The 18353-nt window shown below is 41.1% G+C and overlaps 1 protein-coding gene across 1 annotated transcript in view; it reads right to left on the reverse strand.

Moving 5' to 3' along the window:
• Positions 1-18353, reverse strand: part of KITLG (KIT ligand) — a 138032-nt gene that overhangs the window by 119243 nt on the left and 436 nt on the right. The window lies entirely within an intron of this gene.

Raw genomic sequence — 18353 nt, forward strand, 5'->3', positions numbered from 1 at the left:
AATCAGGATGGGTGTGTCAGAGGCAGTGTGATTGGCACAGGATAGAGCAGGGTTTAGGGCTGTTGTACACAGGGTCGCTATGAGTCGCAGGTGACTCGACGGCACATAACAACAACAACAAGTCAGGATATTATCTATCCAAATTGTGTTTATATCCATGGAGCCCTGGTGCCATAGTGCGTAACATATCTGGCTAGATGAAAGTTCAACATTTGGAATCCACCAGCTGCTCAGAGGGAGAAGGATAGACATTTGTGTCGTGTAAAGATTTATACCTGATGGGAGGTGGCTTTTTGTTGGAACCTGCTCAAAGGCAATGGAGCTTATATTTCCTTATTTAGGGGATTATCTAAACATGGCACACTGTGTAGTGGTGGTTGGAGTCATAAGTGGAGTAAATTGTTAATGCTCTTGGCTGCTAACCAAAAGGTTCAAGTTCACCTAGAGGCACCTTGGGAAAAAGGCTTGATGCTGATCTACTACTGAGAATTCAGCTACTGCAAACCCTAAGGAGGGAGCACACACAGTCGTTAGAATTAAGTAGATTTGGCTTCTGAGCCTAACTCTTCTTCCTTCCTTCCTTCCTTTCCTTCCTTCCTTCCTTCTTTCCTTCTTTCCTTCTTTTTTAACACTTGAACACATTTTCATAATCTCTCTGAACTTAGGTTACTTTATTTTTTTAAACAAGCATAAAAAATATTTAGATTTTGCTAGAAATAAATGAGATGCACTGTGCCATGTGTGGTACAGTGTGTGTGCCACAGTGAGTAATCAAAATGAGCTGGCCTTATTACCTCCTCGTACAATAAACTTCTCTTTCTCTTCTTAAGAAGCTTGTCTTTTGTTCCACTTTGTAAATAGTTTCCTTTCACAGAAAGGGGAGAAAGGTAAAGGAGATAAAATTGAAAAAGAAACTTGTTTTCCCCTAATTTGCCACGAGTTCTTTTAAGTGCTAAAGAAGGTTATATATAAATTGGAGAATTAAACTATTATTCCCCACTGATGATTTTCACTCATTTATTCAGGGAAGCTTAGATCTAACACTGGGTTTACTTCCTAAAGCCTGTGGCTTTGTTGTAATGTTCCATGACCAGCTACTGTGACAGAAAAGGAAATAAAATGTCAGTTTCTGGGCTGTGTCCACACAGGCTATCTCATTTAATCCCCACGCCAATGCTACTAGAAGCAATTGCTATTTTAGAGTTGTAGTGCAGAACCACCACAGAGTACCCAAGCCAGTAAGTTTTTAGGGATGCAGACTCTTATATCTTTTTCCTGCAGAACAGTTGATGGATTTGAACCCCTGGCCTTGGTAGTTCACAGTTGAGTGATTAATCATCACTGCGCCACCAGAGCTCCCCTTTTAATGCTATTAAGGCAAAAATCCAAACCCACTATCGTCTGGTCTATTCTAACTCATCACACCCCAGCCTCCAAGGCTGGAAATGACTATCGAAAAGGAGACTGTTGTCGCATGAAGTGGCTGGTAGATCTGAACTGTAGATCTTTTACTTAGGAGTCCAACACATAAGGCATTGCACTACAAAAGCTCCCTTCAATATTATTACATTGTTGTTGTTGTCGTTGTTATGTACCCACCCATAGCTGACCCTTCTGCGGAACTCTACGGGAGAAGACTGTCCACATTTCTCTCTGTGGACACTGTGCAGTTACCATATTCCCATTTTAAAGATTAAGAAAGTCGTAAGACTCTTGTCTGAGATGGTATTACCAAATGTTTTGTTCCCAGTCTGTAGGTTTTTTTTTTTTATTTTCTTTTTATGGAAAAAGTTTTTTATGTGCACAGGGATTTAATCTTCAGAAGGTTCCATGCATCAATTTTATCCTCTTTAGATTGTGCATTTCTGGTTTTATTTGGCAGTCTCTTTATACCTTGGACTGGACTAGCGCTTCTAAGCTTGATCCCAGTTTGTCTTTTATGAACGTGATGGTTGGGTGCTTTACTCCCAGCACTCTGATCCACCTTGAGTTAATTTTTGTATATGGTGTGAAATGTGGGTCATTCTTCAGCTTTCTGCAGGTAGCAGTCCAGTTTTGCCAGCACCTTTTGTTGAAGAGGTTGTCATTTCCCCATTTGATAGCTTTGATTTCCTTGTTGAATATCAGTTGACCACAGATAGCTGGGTCTATTTCTGGGTTCTCAATTCTGTTCCATTGGTCTGTGTGCCTGTCACTGTTACCAGTACCATGCTGTCTTGGTTACCACTGCTTTATAGTAGGTTTTGAGGTCAAGGAGAGCTATATTCACGGTCTCTTGCCTCTCCAAATAAATTTTATAATTTCCCTTTCAATCTCCTTGAAAGATGAATTTGGTATCTGGATTGGGATTGTATTGAACATGTAGATTGCTTTTGGTAGGATTGTCATTTTCACCATATTGAGTCTTCCTATCCATGAATAAGACACATTTTTCCATTTCTTTAGGTCTTTTATTGTGTCTTTCAGAAATGCTCTTTAGTTTTCTTTGTATAAGTCTTTTGTATCTCTAGTTAGGTTCACTCCCAAGTATCCCAATTTGTGGTTGGCTATTATAAATGGTATTGCTTTATTTCCTTCTCTGAGTTCTCTTTGTTTACAGAATGCTCCTAGGCCTCCACAAGAAAAAGACTGATAACTCAATTACAAAATGGGCAAAAGACAGGAAAAGAAATTTTCACAGAGGAAGATATTCAAATGGAAAACAGACACATGAAGAAATGTTCCAAATCACTGGCAATAACAGAGATGCAAATCAAAACCACAATAAGGTACCATCTCACTCCAGTAACAGTGGCAAAGTTTAACAGGGCAGCAAGTAATAGATGATGGAGAGGATGTGGTGAGAAAGGAACTCTTATACGTTGTTAGTGGGATTGTAAAATGATGCAACCATTTTGGAAGGCAGTTTGGCTCTTCCTCAAAAAGCTGAGCATAGAAATTCCATATGACCCAGCTATTCCACTACTGGGAATATACTCTGAGAATATGAGAACTGAGGCACAAACTGAAATTTGTATACCATTGTTCATAGCAGCATTATTCACCATTGCAAGAACATGGAAACAGCCCCAATATCCAACCACAAACGAATGGATTGAGAAATTATGGTACATTCACACATTGGCATACAACGCAGCACGCAGGAGCAATAAATTTGTAAATTATTACCTAACTTGGGAGGGACTAGAGAGCATTATGCTAAGTGAACTAACACAGTCCCACAAGGATAAATATAGAAGATTGTTATTGTAGAAGGAATATCAGGATCCAGGATGCGTGGGAGAGGCTGGAAGCTGAGGGATATGGATGTGCAGGGAGAAGGAGGGATTACTCATTGGGTTGTACAATTTGATGGGTGGATGGGGTGAGGGAAATTGAAAGAATTTGTTCAAATTTGTAGGGAAAAAAATAAAGATTAAGAAAGTAAAAGGTCAGAGAGAATAACTACAGGTTATATAGCTGACAGGTAGTGGAAAAAAACAACTATCTCTAAGTAGTTATATATATATATATATATAACTGAGTCTAAAGACTTTATTCTTTCTCACCTGGCTTTTAATTTCACAAAGAAAATAATGTTACATTTAATTAAAAGTGAATGTGGCAAAAGTTAAAAAAAAATTACCTTTCCAATCATCAACAAAATACATTTACATGTGCAAAGCGCCAAAGACAAAATATGTATCTCCTTCTCTTTTTCTCCCATTGTCACTGAGTGGAAATTGACTCACAGCTGACCCTCCATTGGGCTTCAAAGGTGTCAGAGGCTGTAAATCTTACAAGAAGAGAGTACCTAGCTTTCTCAGAGAGAGTCATGGTGGATTTGAACCACCAGAAAGGGATGGTCTTTTCTGAATTAGCAGTGCAACTCCCTATGGACTACTACCCAAGTTAAAACTGGCTTTTGAAGTCAAAAAGAAGAAGAGGTTTTATTAAAAAAAAATCTGTGCCTCACAACCTGGGTGAAGCAAGCCATCAATCCACAGCACGCAACCCACATGTGCAGGGCGGCCGCTGTGAGCCACTCGACTGAGCCTCTAGAATTATGAAATCTGTGTTGCTCAAATTCTATCATGTGCAACTGCTTTTTACATCTGAATTGAATTTGTTTTGCTTTTGATGTTATTATAAATAGAGTGGGTATCTTTGAGGGATTGAATAAGCCACACAAATTCACTGTGGTTGTTATCCTTGGGTGTCAATTCTGGCAAGAAATCCTTCAAGTTGGCAGAGGAAAGGTTTCATCTTATTTTCCACATCTGTGTAATGGGCTTGGATTTTTGTTTTGTTGTTTTTTTTAAGACAAGAAAAATCTGTATGTACTTCCCAGGAGAATAGGTCTATTAATTCATTCATCTTGGAGCTATTTCTTCTCAGTCTCAATTGTCATGATCTATCTGACTTTGTGGAAAATAGGGAGAGATATTTGAAAAAAAAAAGTCTACACATTCAAGTGTCAAACACTGGACACATACTTGTGCACATTTCATTACTTCAAGCTAAATCACTTATCTGTGACATTTATGGAAAAGTGCAAAAGTGCTTTTATTAATTCACTTTTGAATTTAACAGTCTATTTAATTGTTTGCAAATTTAAAGGCCCAAGTTTCAAATGGATAAAAGAAAAGACGACTACCATTCCCTGCATACTGGTAGGCCAGAAGAGGTTGGGGTAGGAGGTAGGAGTTGTGTGGCTACTCTGAGAAGAATGGGAATCCTAGAATATTTGATTGTGCTAATATGAAACTTATCCTTGGACCAAGAGGCAGTTGTCAGAACAGAGCAAGGAGACACTACATGGTTCAAAATCAAGAAGGGGGTTTGTAAGGGATTTCTGTACCTTTTTAATCTGTATGCAGAACAGATCATCCGAGACGCTGGGCTATACAAAGAGGAATGTGGCATCAGGATTGGTGGAAGAATCATCAACAACCTGCGTTATGCAGATGACACAACCCTGCTTGCTGAAACTGAGGAGGACCTGAAGCGCTTGCTGCAGAAGATCAAGGACTACAGCCTCCTATATGGACTGAAGCTCAACGTCAAGAAAACAAAGATTCTAACCACTGGGCCAATTGGCAGCATTAGCATGGATGGTGAAGAAACTGAGACAGTTAACAGTTTTAATTTACTTGGCTCCACAGTCAATACTCTTGGTAACAGCAGTCAGGAAATCAGGAGACGAATTGCATTGGGAAAGTCGGCTGTGAGGGACCTCTCAAGAGTACTGAAGAGCAACAATGTCAGGCTGGAGACTAAGGTGCGCCTGATCCGGGCTATAGTCTTCGAAATTATGTGCTATGCATCAGAGAGTTGGACAGTGAATAGGGCTGATAGAAAGAGCTGTGGTGCTGGAGAAGAATGTTGAATATACCATGGACTGCTAGGAGAACAAACAGGTTTGTCCTGGAGGGGGTGAAGCCAGAGTGTTCCCTGAGAGTCAAGAATTCTGAAGCTTCGTCTGACATATTTTGGGCATGTTGCAAGGAGGGACTGGTCCTTGGAAAGGGACATCATGTTTGGCAGAGTGGAGGGGCGGCGAAGGAGAGGAAGACCTTTGATGAGATGGATCGATTTTGTGACAGGAGCGGTGGGAATAAGTGCGTTTGAGATGGCTAGGTTGGCACAGGATAGAACAGCATTTAGAGCTCTTGTACACAGGGTCGCTATGAGTCACAAACGACTCGATGGCACATAACAACAACAACAACCAGTTGTTCACACGAGAAGGATAGGAAGTCTAGGCAATCTTTTTCATTTAAGATTTGCAGTGCTGGAAACCCAATGGAACGTCACCATGCGTTTGAACCAACTTACACACCTGAGTTGGATAATACAGAGATAATAAGATATGATTACAGTACATACCATCAAGTTGGAACTGACTCATACTGACCTTATGAGTCTATACGTAGCCCTAAATACATTTTATAGGAAGAGATGGCCCATCTTTCCCCCTCAGAGTCACTAGTAAATTCAAATCACCAGAGAGATCCCCCCTTTGGGTTAGGAGAGCCATTCCCTGTGGACCATGTATGTTTCAAAACATGTGGATGTATAGATATTGACATTACTCTTATATATCACTGACTCAGAATTGACTCATAGGTGACCCTCCAGCAGGTTTTCAGGGGAGGTAAATCACATGGGAGGAGATGTGCCACCTTTTCTCCTACAGAGCAACTCGTGGATTTGAACTGTGAGCACTGAAGATGGCAGCACAACTCAATACCTCTAAGCCACCAGAGGTCCCTGATATATAGCTTCAAAAAACCACCAAGAATTAAAATCCCAAAAAATTTCATCCAAATACTTAAATTCTTATGATAATAGACCCCTTTTCATTTTTCATTAATCTTCTGAAATCCTTTCATTAGTGCCCCCACTTTGAGACAACCTGGGAACACAGAGTACCAGCCAGTCTCCTGTACTGTGATAATTTCTCTTTCTAACAGCAGAATGATTTCTGTGAGAAGATTCATTATCTGCTGAAAGGACAGATCAGAGATCCCTAGACAGGTCCAGCCAAATGGAGCAACTTTCTGAAAATCGCCAGCAATCCAAACCAAAGCAATCACAGAGGTTTTGGTTGTTCATCCAAAGTGGAAATCCCTAAAGTGCTGCCTCTTCCAACAGCATTCAATGGTAGGTTTACATAAAACCATAAAGAATGATGTGCGACTGCTGAGGTTTATTTTGCAACCCTTGGGTTTTTCTAAATCATGTCAGAAATTATTTCATGTGAAAACATCTCTACCCTTTCCTCTTCCCTCTCAGTAACAGTTCTGCAGGCAATAGAAGCCAGCCCAGTGCGTTCATCGGGGCAACAAATCCCAGGAGGGTGGCAGAGGCTTTTATAACACAACATACTTTCTCTGCAACACTCTTGTTGGAAGCCCAGGAATCTGTAATTGATGGGGTAGCATGGGGAATGGGACCCCAAGTAAATAATGGAAAATTCAGACCACAGGGCCAAAGAGGACAACCACTAATAAATCATAATTTTTAGAGGCAACTTGACTTTAACTATCACTCAAAAACTCACATTAAGAAAGAACATTTAATTAGGAGAATCTGATTCATAAACTCATCTAGACAGAAAGGTTGTTTCCTTCTGGCGTTTTAATGTTAAGGTAAAAAGAGGCCAAAGCTGTGAGCACCCCAGGGGCTGGGCTCAGAGGACAAACAAAACCAGCCCTGGCTGTGCTCTTTCCTCCCAGGTTGGCAGCCCGGGCCCAATTATGCAGCTGAGATGTCCTTTGTGAGAAGGTGAAAAAGCTTTGCCTTTATAAGTGCATGCTGAAGATGGGTTCCCACTCTGCCTTTTCTTGCCTTTCTGTATGGTCACCTTAGGGGGCAAAGACATTCTTTGCCAGACAACTCTGGGTCTGTGGAGCTGTGGTCTGTGCACTCAAAACTCAGAAAAGTCCACTTTTTAATCAGCAGAGCTCAAGAGCCCCAAGGCAACAGCTCCACCCAAGTTAAGTGCTGCTGAGTTGAGGCCAGCATCCAGACAAATGAATGATAGCTATTACTCTTGTGTTTAATTGTCTGAGTGGTGCCTCAGTTCCAAACTTTCTTGCCGTGGTAGCTTGCCAGATTCTACCAGCACTTAGGGCGACTGGCTTTATCACCATTGTCATGGTATCCTTTTCGAAGGAATCTGTTTGCTCTTGCTGGGGAAAGGCTCCAGCTGAACTTTGACATCTCGCATGGGCAAGGAGAAAAGGTCTGCCTGGTCTTCTGATTTCTCAAGAAAAGAGAACAAATAGGTTTATCATAGAGAGGGTGAAACCACGCTGCTCCTTGGAGGCAAGGATTCTGAAAGATTCTGACATACTTTGGACGTGTTATAAGAAGGGACCAGTCCTTGGAGAGGGACATCATGCTTGGGTTGGTGGAGGGACAGCACAGGATGGGAAGACCCTTGATGAGATAGTATAAATGTTCCACAAAACTCTCTTTCTCTGAGGCAAAAAAGCCGCCCTCTCCTTCTGGTTGCAGGTCTTTTGCCTTCTCTATCTCTTCAAAATGAACTCTTTAAAAAATAAAAAGTAGTAATTGTATTTTTTTGCTGTGGCTGAGATCACACAAAGCAAAATGTCCACCAATTCAACCGTTCTTACTTGTACAATTTGGTGGCAATGAGCACAGTCTCAGATTGTGCACGCATTCTCTGCCATCCTCCTCCAGAAGCATAGATCCACCACCTTATCTACTCTTTCCTGTTGACTTGATCCCTTGCAGATAGTTCTTCAAAGAACATGATGCTCAGGGCAGTTTGTAACCAATTTAGCTAAACTATCATAAGAATGTAAAATTAATTTTTAATCTTTGGAAAGAATTTAGGGGATGTATTTTCTTGAAAATTTAAAGAGAGTGTTAGGGCAATAGTTTGGGGGTTTCATCCAGTTATCTATGGCTCTAGGAAATTGGATTCAAGATTACATCTTGCTTGAGATTCAGACTCAATGATTCACCCAAGGTCACACACGTGGAGGTAGAGCCCAGAACAAGATTAGGTCCTCCACCTCAAGGTACTGAAGCTCTTTTCACTACATGATCTCTATTGTATATAGGTTTTGCAAAGCCTGTTGTCATATTTTGGAAGTGGATGGCCGGTCCTTCTTCCTAGTCTGTCTTAGTTTGGATGTTTAGCTTTCAGATATCTGACACACAAGGATTTTACTGAAAGGAGCAGATAAAAGGCACTTTCCCTTACAGAAATAACCAATGCATTCAGTCACTGTCTCCCCACACCAGCACATGTGTCTTGTCCCTTTTCTTTCCCGGCTACATCACCACCCCTTGCACTCCCGCCTAGTCTGTCCAGCACCCCTCTCTCCCCAGGCATCCCTTGATATGACGGTATAGCTAGCTAACAAGTCACTTCTCTGAAGTCTTGAACCTCACAGTGCTGCTGGTCTCTCACGCTGATGCCTGGGAAAATCTGCTGTAAGGGACCTCTCCAGAGTACTGAGAAACAATGATGTCAATCTAGAGACTAAGGTGGGCCTGATTCAGGCCATGGTCCACACTATGCATCAGAGAACTGGGCAATAACTAAAGATGACAAAAGAAGAATAAATGACTTAGAGTTATGGTGTTGGAGAAGAGTCTTGACAGGTACTCAATATACATTTGTTTAATTCATGAACAAAAAATTACTTCATAGTACTTACTCTACATAGTTGGTAAGGGAATTTAGCTGAAGGATCTTGAGCTGGTAGAGTGGAACCTTATGCCTTCAGGACTGCAGCCCAGCAACTTAACACCAGGCCACAAGCGCTGACTGAAAATACCATGTCTTGACTCAGATATACCTTGGTCCTTTGCTTTTTAATACCTTATAGAGGTCTTCTGCACCAGATTTACCTTTAATTTTAGTGTTTCTTCCTTGAGCACTAATCATGGATCCAAGCAAAATAAAATCTTTGACAACATTAATCTTTACTCCACATCATGTCATCCCATGGTGAAGATTTTTCTGTTTTATTTACCTGAAAATTGGGGTCTTTTATCTTCAGTAAATATTATAGTTCCTTTTCACTTGCAGCAAGCAAGGTTGTGCTATTTGCATATTGCAGGCTGTTAATGAGTCTTCTTCTAATCTGGATGTCACATCCGCGTATAGTCTTATTTTATAGGTAATGTTCCCATTTTTAATAGTAGTATCTGTCTACCTTATACCTATTCTACCATTGTTGTATTGAACTTGGAGTTCTGGTAGCCCGGCTGTAAAAAAAAATGCACTGTCAACCCAAAGGCAGGCACTTGGTTTGAATCCACCAGCTGCTCTGAAACAGAAAGAAGGACAATTTCTTCTATTTGTGATTTACAGTCTCTGAAAACCCACTAGAGGGTCAGCTATGAGTCAGTTCTGACTCAATAGCATATAATAGCCGTGGTACTTTGGAAAGAGATAACTAATAGTCTAGATCTCACAAGTTCATACTTGAACAGGAATTTTACCCTAAGAAACTTTAGAACTGATTTAAGACCATGAGCATAAGATTAGGTGAATGTTACAAAGACATAACTTGGGAAGAAGGGGTGGGAAGGTAAACTTCTGTATGAGTTACATTATGTTCTCCCAAATTACGTTTAAAGTCCTAGCCCCTAGAATACAATTTGTAATATTAGGTAATTTTCCTCCATTTACCATCAATATAAAAAAGATGAAGGAGTACACAGAGTCACTGTACCAAAAAGAATGACTGACACAGAAGTATTCCATGAAACAACTTATGTTCACGAGGCAATAGTGATGAAGGAGGAAGTGGAAGCTGCTCTGAAGGAATTGGCAAAAAACAAGGCCCTAGGAATAGACAGAATACCAATTGACATATTTCAACAAACATTTGCCACCCCAGAAGTGTTCACCAGGCTGTGCCAAAAAATATGGAGGAAAACCAGTGGTCAACAGTCTGGAAGAGATCCATATTTATTCCCATTCCAAAAAAAAAGTGATCTAACAGAAGGCAGAAATTACTGAATTGTATCATTATTAATATCACAGGTAAAAAAAAATCCTGCTAAAGATTATCCAAAAGCAACAAGAGGAGTACATCAACAGAGAACTACTAGAAACATAAGCTGGGTTTAGAAAAGTCTGTGGCACCAGGGACATGAATGTCAATGTCAGATGGATCTTGGCCAAAAGTAGAGAGTACCAGAGGAACGTCTACCTGTGTTTTATTGACTATACAAAGACATTAAACTGTATGAGTCACAACAAATTGTGGGTAACATAGAGAAGAATGAGAATCCCAAAACAACTGATTGTACTCATGTGGAACCTATACTTGGAACAGGATACATTTGTCAGAACAGAGCAAGGAAACACTGCATGGTTCAAAATCAGGAAAGGAGTGTGTCAGGGATGTGTCCTGTCTCCATACCTTTCCAATCTAACAGATCATTCAAGAGGCTGAACTTAATGAGGAAGAATGTGGCATCAGGCTTGGAGGAAGACTCATCAACAACCTGTGTTATGCAGATGACACAATCTTACTTGCCTGAAGCATCTGCTGCTGAGGGTCAAGGACTGTAGTCTGCAATATGATCTGAAGCTCAACATCAAGGAAATGAAGATTCTCACCACTGGGACAATTTGCAGCATCATGATAGATGGAGAAGAGACTGAGACTGTACATAATTACAGTTTGTTTGGTTCCAAAATCAATAATCTTGGCACAGCAGACAGGAAATCAAAAGATGAATTGCATTAGGAAAATATGCTGTCAGTGAGCTCTTCAGAGTGCTGAAGAGTAAGGATGTCAGCCTAGAGACTAAGGGTGCCTGATCCAGGCCGTGGTCTTCACAATTACTTGCTATGCATCAGAGAGCTGGACAACGTCCAAGGATGACAGAAGAATAACTGATGTTTTAGAGTTGTGGTGCTAGAGAAGAGTATTGAACACTCTATGGACTGGCAAGAGAATTAAAAGGTCTGTCCTGGACAGGGTAAAAGGAAGCTGTTCAATGGAGACAAGGGTTTTCAAACTTCAACTCACATACTTTGGGCATATAGCCAGAAGGGACCAGTCTTTGGAGAAAGATATCATGCTTGGAAAGATCAAGAGAAACTGCAGGAAAGGAAGACACCAGAAGGACTGACACAATAACTGGAATAATGAGGGTAGGTGTGTCAGAGGCAGTGAGATTGACTCAGAACAGAGCAGAGATGAGAGCTATTGTGCATAGGGTTGCTATGAGTCGTGGTCACTGGCACAGCACATAACAACAATTACATCCTCCATTTTGTGATTTGGTATAATTATTCTACATGTTGTAAATCCTAATCTCTGTGATGCTAATGAGACAAGATTAGAGAAAATTATGTTAATAAGGCAGAAGTAGGTTTTATCTTGTGATCTTTTCTGAGTTATGAAAGAGGTTAAACAAATGAGTAGAGATCAGAGAGTCTGTCTATCATCAAGAAAGAACCAGGACAGGTATACATTCTTTGGACCCAGGATCACTGCTAGCAAGCTCTGAGGCTCCTAGACTCAAGAGAAGACGTATGCATAGAGAGATGGAGGTCTTCAAGATACAGTTCACAGATGGCTGAAGCTCTTCCCCTAGAGCTGACCAAAAGAGAAAGCCGTCCCCTAGAACTGGAAACAACATGCCATGCTAGTCATAATTTTTTCATAGGTTGAGTTTTGTTTTTTGTTGGGTTTTGGGTTTGTTGGTTTGGTTTTTTTTATAAATAGACTGCCAGGTAATTCTTCCTAGTCTCTTTTAGTCTAGAAGCTCTGCTGAAACTGGTCCACCATGGACCATCCTGCTGGAGTGAAAGCCTGGGCCCGTGATATCACAGCAGCATACAAAACCCCGTAAGACAAAATGGCCAATGAGCTATGGACAGCTCTAAAAGGAAAATGTAAAAACAACTTTGTTATAAAGCAATAGTAAATAGTAAGTAAAATGACAACAATAAAACTCCCTAAACTTTAACTTTTCCCCTTAATGGTTGGTTCATAATGAGGGGACATTAGTTAAAACTGGCATTCAAATTAAGTAATGGCCACACCTAACTCAGTACCAAAGGAAGCTTAAATACTTCCTAGATACTTTTTCAACATGTATGCAGAGCAGATTATCCGAGAGGCTGGGCTCTATGAGGAGAATTGTGGCATCAGGATTGGTGGAAGGTCTATTAACAATCTCCGTTATGCAGATGACACAACCCTGCTTGCTGAAACTGAGGAGGACCTCATGCACTTGCTGCGAAGGGTCAAGGACTGCAGCCTTCAGTATGGACTGAGGCTCAATGTCAAGAAGACAAAGATTCTCACCACTGGACCAATTGGCAGCGTCAGGATGGATGACGAAGAGATTGAGATTGTTCACAGCTTCAATTTGCTCGGCTCCACAGTCAACACTCTTGGCACCAGCAGTCAGGAAATAAAAAAGCATATTGCGATGGGAAAGTCTGCTGTTAGGGACCTCTCTAAAGTACTCAGGAGCAACAGTGTCTCTCTGGAGGCTAAGGTGCACCTGATACAGGCCATGGTATTTGCAATCGCTTGTTATGCATCAGAGAGTTGGACAATGACTAGGGAGGACAGAAGGAGAGTGGATGCTTTTGAGCTGTGGTGCTGGAGAAGGGTACTGAATGTACCATGGACTGCCAGGAAAACAAACAGATTCATCTTGGAGAGGATTAAACCAAGCTGCTCCTTGGAGGCAAGGATTCTGGGGCTTCGTCTGACATACTTTGGACATGTTGCCAGGAGGGACGGGTCCTTGGAGAGGGACATCATGCTTGGGAGGGTTGAGGGACAACGCAGGAGGGGAAGACCCTCTATGAGATGGATCGATTCAGTGACTGGGGTAATAGGGATGGGTGTGTCAGAGGTGGTGTGGTTGGCGCAGGATAGAGCAGGGTTTAGGGCTGTTGTGCATAGGGTCGCTATGAGTCGGAAAGGACTCGACAGCACATAACAACAACAACAACAACAACAGTTAAGACCTCATATTTTACCAGTGTTTTAGAAGCAGATCATTTTAGAACTGAAAAGCACCTAGAAATCACCTCCTCTGACTTGCTCATTCCATTTGCAAAAACTGAAGTCCAGAGAGGTTCAAGTACCTTCTCAAAGTCACACGACTTAGTATCTGGGTTAATAAAAGAACTCCAGCCTCTAATAGTCAGACCAATGTGACAGCCTAGAAAAATGGTAAAATGCAGCCAAAGGACAAAGAGAGAAAGAGAGAGATAAAAAACAGTCTTCATTTAGATGACACACATTATGATTTTAAAAAAAGAACCATGAGACCTAATTATGAGAAAATCATGCCCTCCACCTCCTTTCTCTCTGGACAGAAAGGCATAGAAATGGGATAAGGTCAAGGCTCTAAAGCTCTCATCCCTTGCAAACGGACTTTAGTGCACATGTAATTAAGTGACAAGCAACACTTCCTGCTGCACCAATAAATCATCCTGGCTACCTCCACTAGTTCTTTGGAGACTAAGTCTATACAAAACAACCCTGAAAACCACCTAGACTTTAAGAGCATCTTGGAGCTCCCTCAATGTGTTTTATAAGTTGTCCTGGCTGCACAGGTGATGAACACTAAAAAGAGTCTCCTTCAGCAGTTCTTGACTCGTGTACTAGGGGGGAAAAAAAAGATAAAAGATCACTCCTGAGAGATCTATGTCCAAGTGTCTTACCCTAATTTATAAAAGTGAACGTTAAGGTAATCAAAGGAAGAGAAGAAAAAAAAAGTTGCATAAGGGTAAAAAAAAATGTCACTGCATGTTGCCTAGTAAAGACAACAAAGAAACCTGCACAAATGAATGCATGGCCTCACTCACAGAAGAGAGAGTGCAGAGGCTGGTGATAGGAAGCTGACCAGTGTTTCTATGAAAAGGAAAAAGAAACACTCTGATAATTCCACAAGGGGGATCTCACAAAGCAAAGGAATGGAAATACAGAACTAAATCAGTGATAATATTTGTTTTCAGCTGAGTTTCTCTTGTTCTTTCATTTTTGAGCTAAAAAACAAAAAAAACAAAACACCAAACCAAAAAAGAATTTAATATCTCTCCTGCTCCAACATCCAGGTATGTTATCTACCTTCATTTTCACACATTCCCAGTTTGGTGCGTTAATTGCAGTCAATAAACAGGTATCAGGTGAGAGAGAACAGGAGGTACTGATTCAATGGCAGATCTGGATTTAGAAATCCATGGTTTCTGCATTTTGCTTACTAAGCATCATTCATCTGCAGTAGCCCGTTTTCTCTAGCTTGTAAAGTTAGCAGGCAGGCAATTCTCTCCTCAGGAACAATAAATCCAGACTGTAAATAAGCAAGGCACCATGCTGGGATAAAGACATATATAAAATCTCATTTAGTCTTCACAAGCAGTATGTGAGAAAACTCTTGTATAACTCTTTTGTACAGATTACATTTTGTATAACTCTTGTGGTACAGATTACAAAACGGAAATGCCAAGCCGTTTAACCATATGCCTAAGGTCATTTATCTCACAGGTGGAGCAACAGGAATTAGAATTTCAAGCTCTAGAGTATAGGCTTCAGAGGCTGTGATTGTTAAGAGTTATCCCATTTGTTTTTAAGACTAGGAACCTACAATCCTTCCACCACATCTGATACACTCCCCAGACCTGGAAAGAGAAGAATAAATAGAATAGGGTTCTATGTGTGCAGGACCATGCAAGCAACCTCAATGTTCAGACTAGCTCCTTGGCAAAGATTTTTTTTTTCTTTCTCTAATGTTATATATAATTATGGAAAGATTTCAATCACCTATCATTTAGAAACAAATGTGAGTCATAATTTGCAATCTTCAAATCAGCAGTTAGACACAAATAAAAACTTAGCAATTTTAATTGGCTTGGCCCAAGTATTGAGATTTCCATATGGTTATTTTCCTTGTTTTATGTTAAATGTAGTCAATTTAGCACTTGGGTTTTAGAATCTTGGCAGAATAGACCAATTAAAAGCAACATAAATTAAAATTATTCAATGCACAGTGAGTTTAAGGACATGATTTATAAAATGCTCTTTTCTTAAATATGTTCATTTTTCCCTATAAAATGAGCTTGCATCTTCAGCCACATGGCAAACCCCATACAGACAAAAAAAAAAAAAAAGCAAATTTTACTTGGCATAAAGAAAATGAACCACCATTCTATCTGCTTCTCTTCTAAAAGATAATGTATCCCTAAAAATAGCTGTTTTTACTGTAATCGTTCCTGCTTCAGTATTCCTGAAATCAACAACACTCATGGAAATTCCAATAAACCATCTCCAAACTAAAATATAACTACAATACCAAGAAACATAGTGCCAGGTCCATTAAACCAATAGTACATAATTGTTACTGCAAAATATGTTGCCCCTATTGTTATTCAATACGCCGGTATGTCAGAGCATTATGCATTAAAAGTTGATTGAAAGATCTGGTCTTTCCAAGCCAGGATCATATTTTCTTTGGAATCTGCAAAACCTGCCAATAATGGTAAAATACAATGCTAAATCTTAAAAATGTAAAGCATGTTTATTTCTGCAAACTTGTGATAAAAAGTACTGATTCAATTGCTCTCCAGATGACTGCCCATGTAATCATTTTACAAATACTGAAGTTCATCACACGTGCTACATAAATGAAAGCATCATTAATCAACCCCAAGTGGTTGTGGATGGAACTTTCACACTAATTTAGCTTGACTGAAAGGCCAGAAGGCTCAGTGTCCCCATCAACGCTGAAGAGCTGAGAGGTTCAAGCTAGTGTTTTTAAATGTGATTCTATTTCACACCTTGGGTATGGAACCAGTTTCCTTTTGATACAAAACTGAGGTTGTCTTTACAAATGATGCAAATGTCTTGACTATTAGGGGATGATCTTTGCTGGGAAAGACATTAACAGGAGACTCAGAACAACTGCTGTTCCTTCTTGGTGGCTGACATTTGTAAACGACATCATTGCAGTGCTGCACAGAAAATTCCTTTGTAACTCTCGAATTTGAAAATTTTACTGTATGAAAGAGAATCTAATCCCCTATTGCCATTTTCATTTTCTTGAGTTCATGGTATGGCCAGTGTCCTCTTTTCCAACTGAAGGAATGTAGACTTGCTAGGAATATTCCTTAAGGGAAACCTTGACGGTCACTAGATGCCAGGGAATGAATGCTTTCATTCAACAAGGGCACTGCCCTCCTTCGCCCTGCAAGCCCTTTTAACATCACCAAGTTCCCCCAAAGGGCTTGCACTTTAACTTGGTCAAAACAGGTCACATTTCTAAAATACTTAGCTGTCTCAAATGTCCTGGTCAGCAGCACTGAGTCACTAATGCCAAAGCCTTTCAGGCTAGATTGACCTCTTTCTAGTTTTCAATGGAATTATTGCATGTAATCCGATTTACACAACCATTTCATCAAAGTGAGAAAGAAGATTACAGAGCTCACATTTGTTTTGCAAAGCAAGGGTGCAAGGATCATCAACTCTCCTGACTCTGAAGTGACTTGAGAGTCCATGGCCCCTCTATGGAGTGTTGGACATTAACCTGACCTGTCAACAGTGTTGTTTAACTAGGAAGGTTTGGGCTCCCTTCCTGAACTAGAAGGCAGCGGCTTCTCCACCCTGATAGCATCACCATTCACTTCAGAGAAGGCAAGGACTAGATTCCCCGCCCTGGCAGAAAGCTTACACAAAGTAGTAACACTGAAACTTTTCTTTTGTTTCAAGAATCTTTAACATTTACAATTCTCTAGTCCCAGGTTTTGCCTTAGTTGCTTCCTTTAAACACCAGGCTGAGATGCGCGCTCTGCCTGGCATCCTCCTCCTACACAAATCTTTCTGTAGGCACTGCTTGCCTCTCTCTTCACCAAAACCGGTGGGAGAGATTCCCTGCTTCCCGTGGAATACCTACTCTGTCCAAACCTAGCTATCTATTTACAATTTGCAATACTACACTCATATTAAAGTGTTTTCAGTGCAAGAATGCCTTCATTCTAACCTGATGATTTGTACAGATCTCCAACTGCACCCCTCGCCCCATTTTCAACCCCTAGGAACAGGAACGGGAGCACATCTTAAGGGGTGAAGTAAGAAGAGGCTTCGTGATGAAATAAATTGTGGACTGGGTGCCTTGAAAGGCTCTCCTCAATCAATAACGAGCTAAACATGGGCATTCAAGGGGGGAGAGTGGGAAACCAACCCAAACCCAACAAAATGCAAAACTACTACACACCAGAAATCTAGTTGCATTGCTGTTTTATCCCAGAATTCTGAGTTTAACGACTGGGCATTATCTCGGTAATTATTCCTGGCAGTCTTATTTTTAAAAAGAAAAAAAAAAAAACCAAAACAAAACAAAACCTTTTTTCCCCCTTTTTCTTCCCTATCTGGTCAAGAAAGAAGACGCGTGCTTAGTGGAGGTTTCACTCCTAGAGAAGGCTGCAGCGCTCACTAGAACCATAAACCAGACAAACGCCGCCCGCGGGGAGTGAAGTTTCCCTGGCGGGCCGGCAGGTCCCCCGCACGCAGAGTGCAGGCGCTCAGGGGCCCGGCTGCGCCACATTCCGGGGACTACTCCAGCGTCTGCGCCGCGTCCGCGCCCACCTGGGGGGCTGCCGGGATCCGGGAGCCGGAGCCGGCGGGCGTGGGGTGCGGGGATCTGTTTCATAACCTTCCGGAATCCAGCAAGGGGGTTGGGGGGGAGGGAATGTCTCCCATGTAAAGACATGCCTTCCGAGATAACTTAAACTTCCCAGCCGAAAACCCTAGCCTTTCATTTCGGAGCAACTGTGATTCCAGGGTGACAGCTCCAAACTTAACCGCTGCAAACTTGACACCAACTCCCTCTCATCACTCCCA

This window comes from Elephantulus edwardii, unplaced genomic scaffold, assembly GCF_000299155.1.
Source record: "Elephantulus edwardii isolate Elephantulus edwardi_28Jun2011 unplaced genomic scaffold, EleEdw1.0 scaffold00078, whole genome shotgun sequence".
In the NCBI taxonomy this organism is placed as follows: Eukaryota; Metazoa; Chordata; class Mammalia; order Macroscelidea; family Macroscelididae; genus Elephantulus; species Elephantulus edwardii.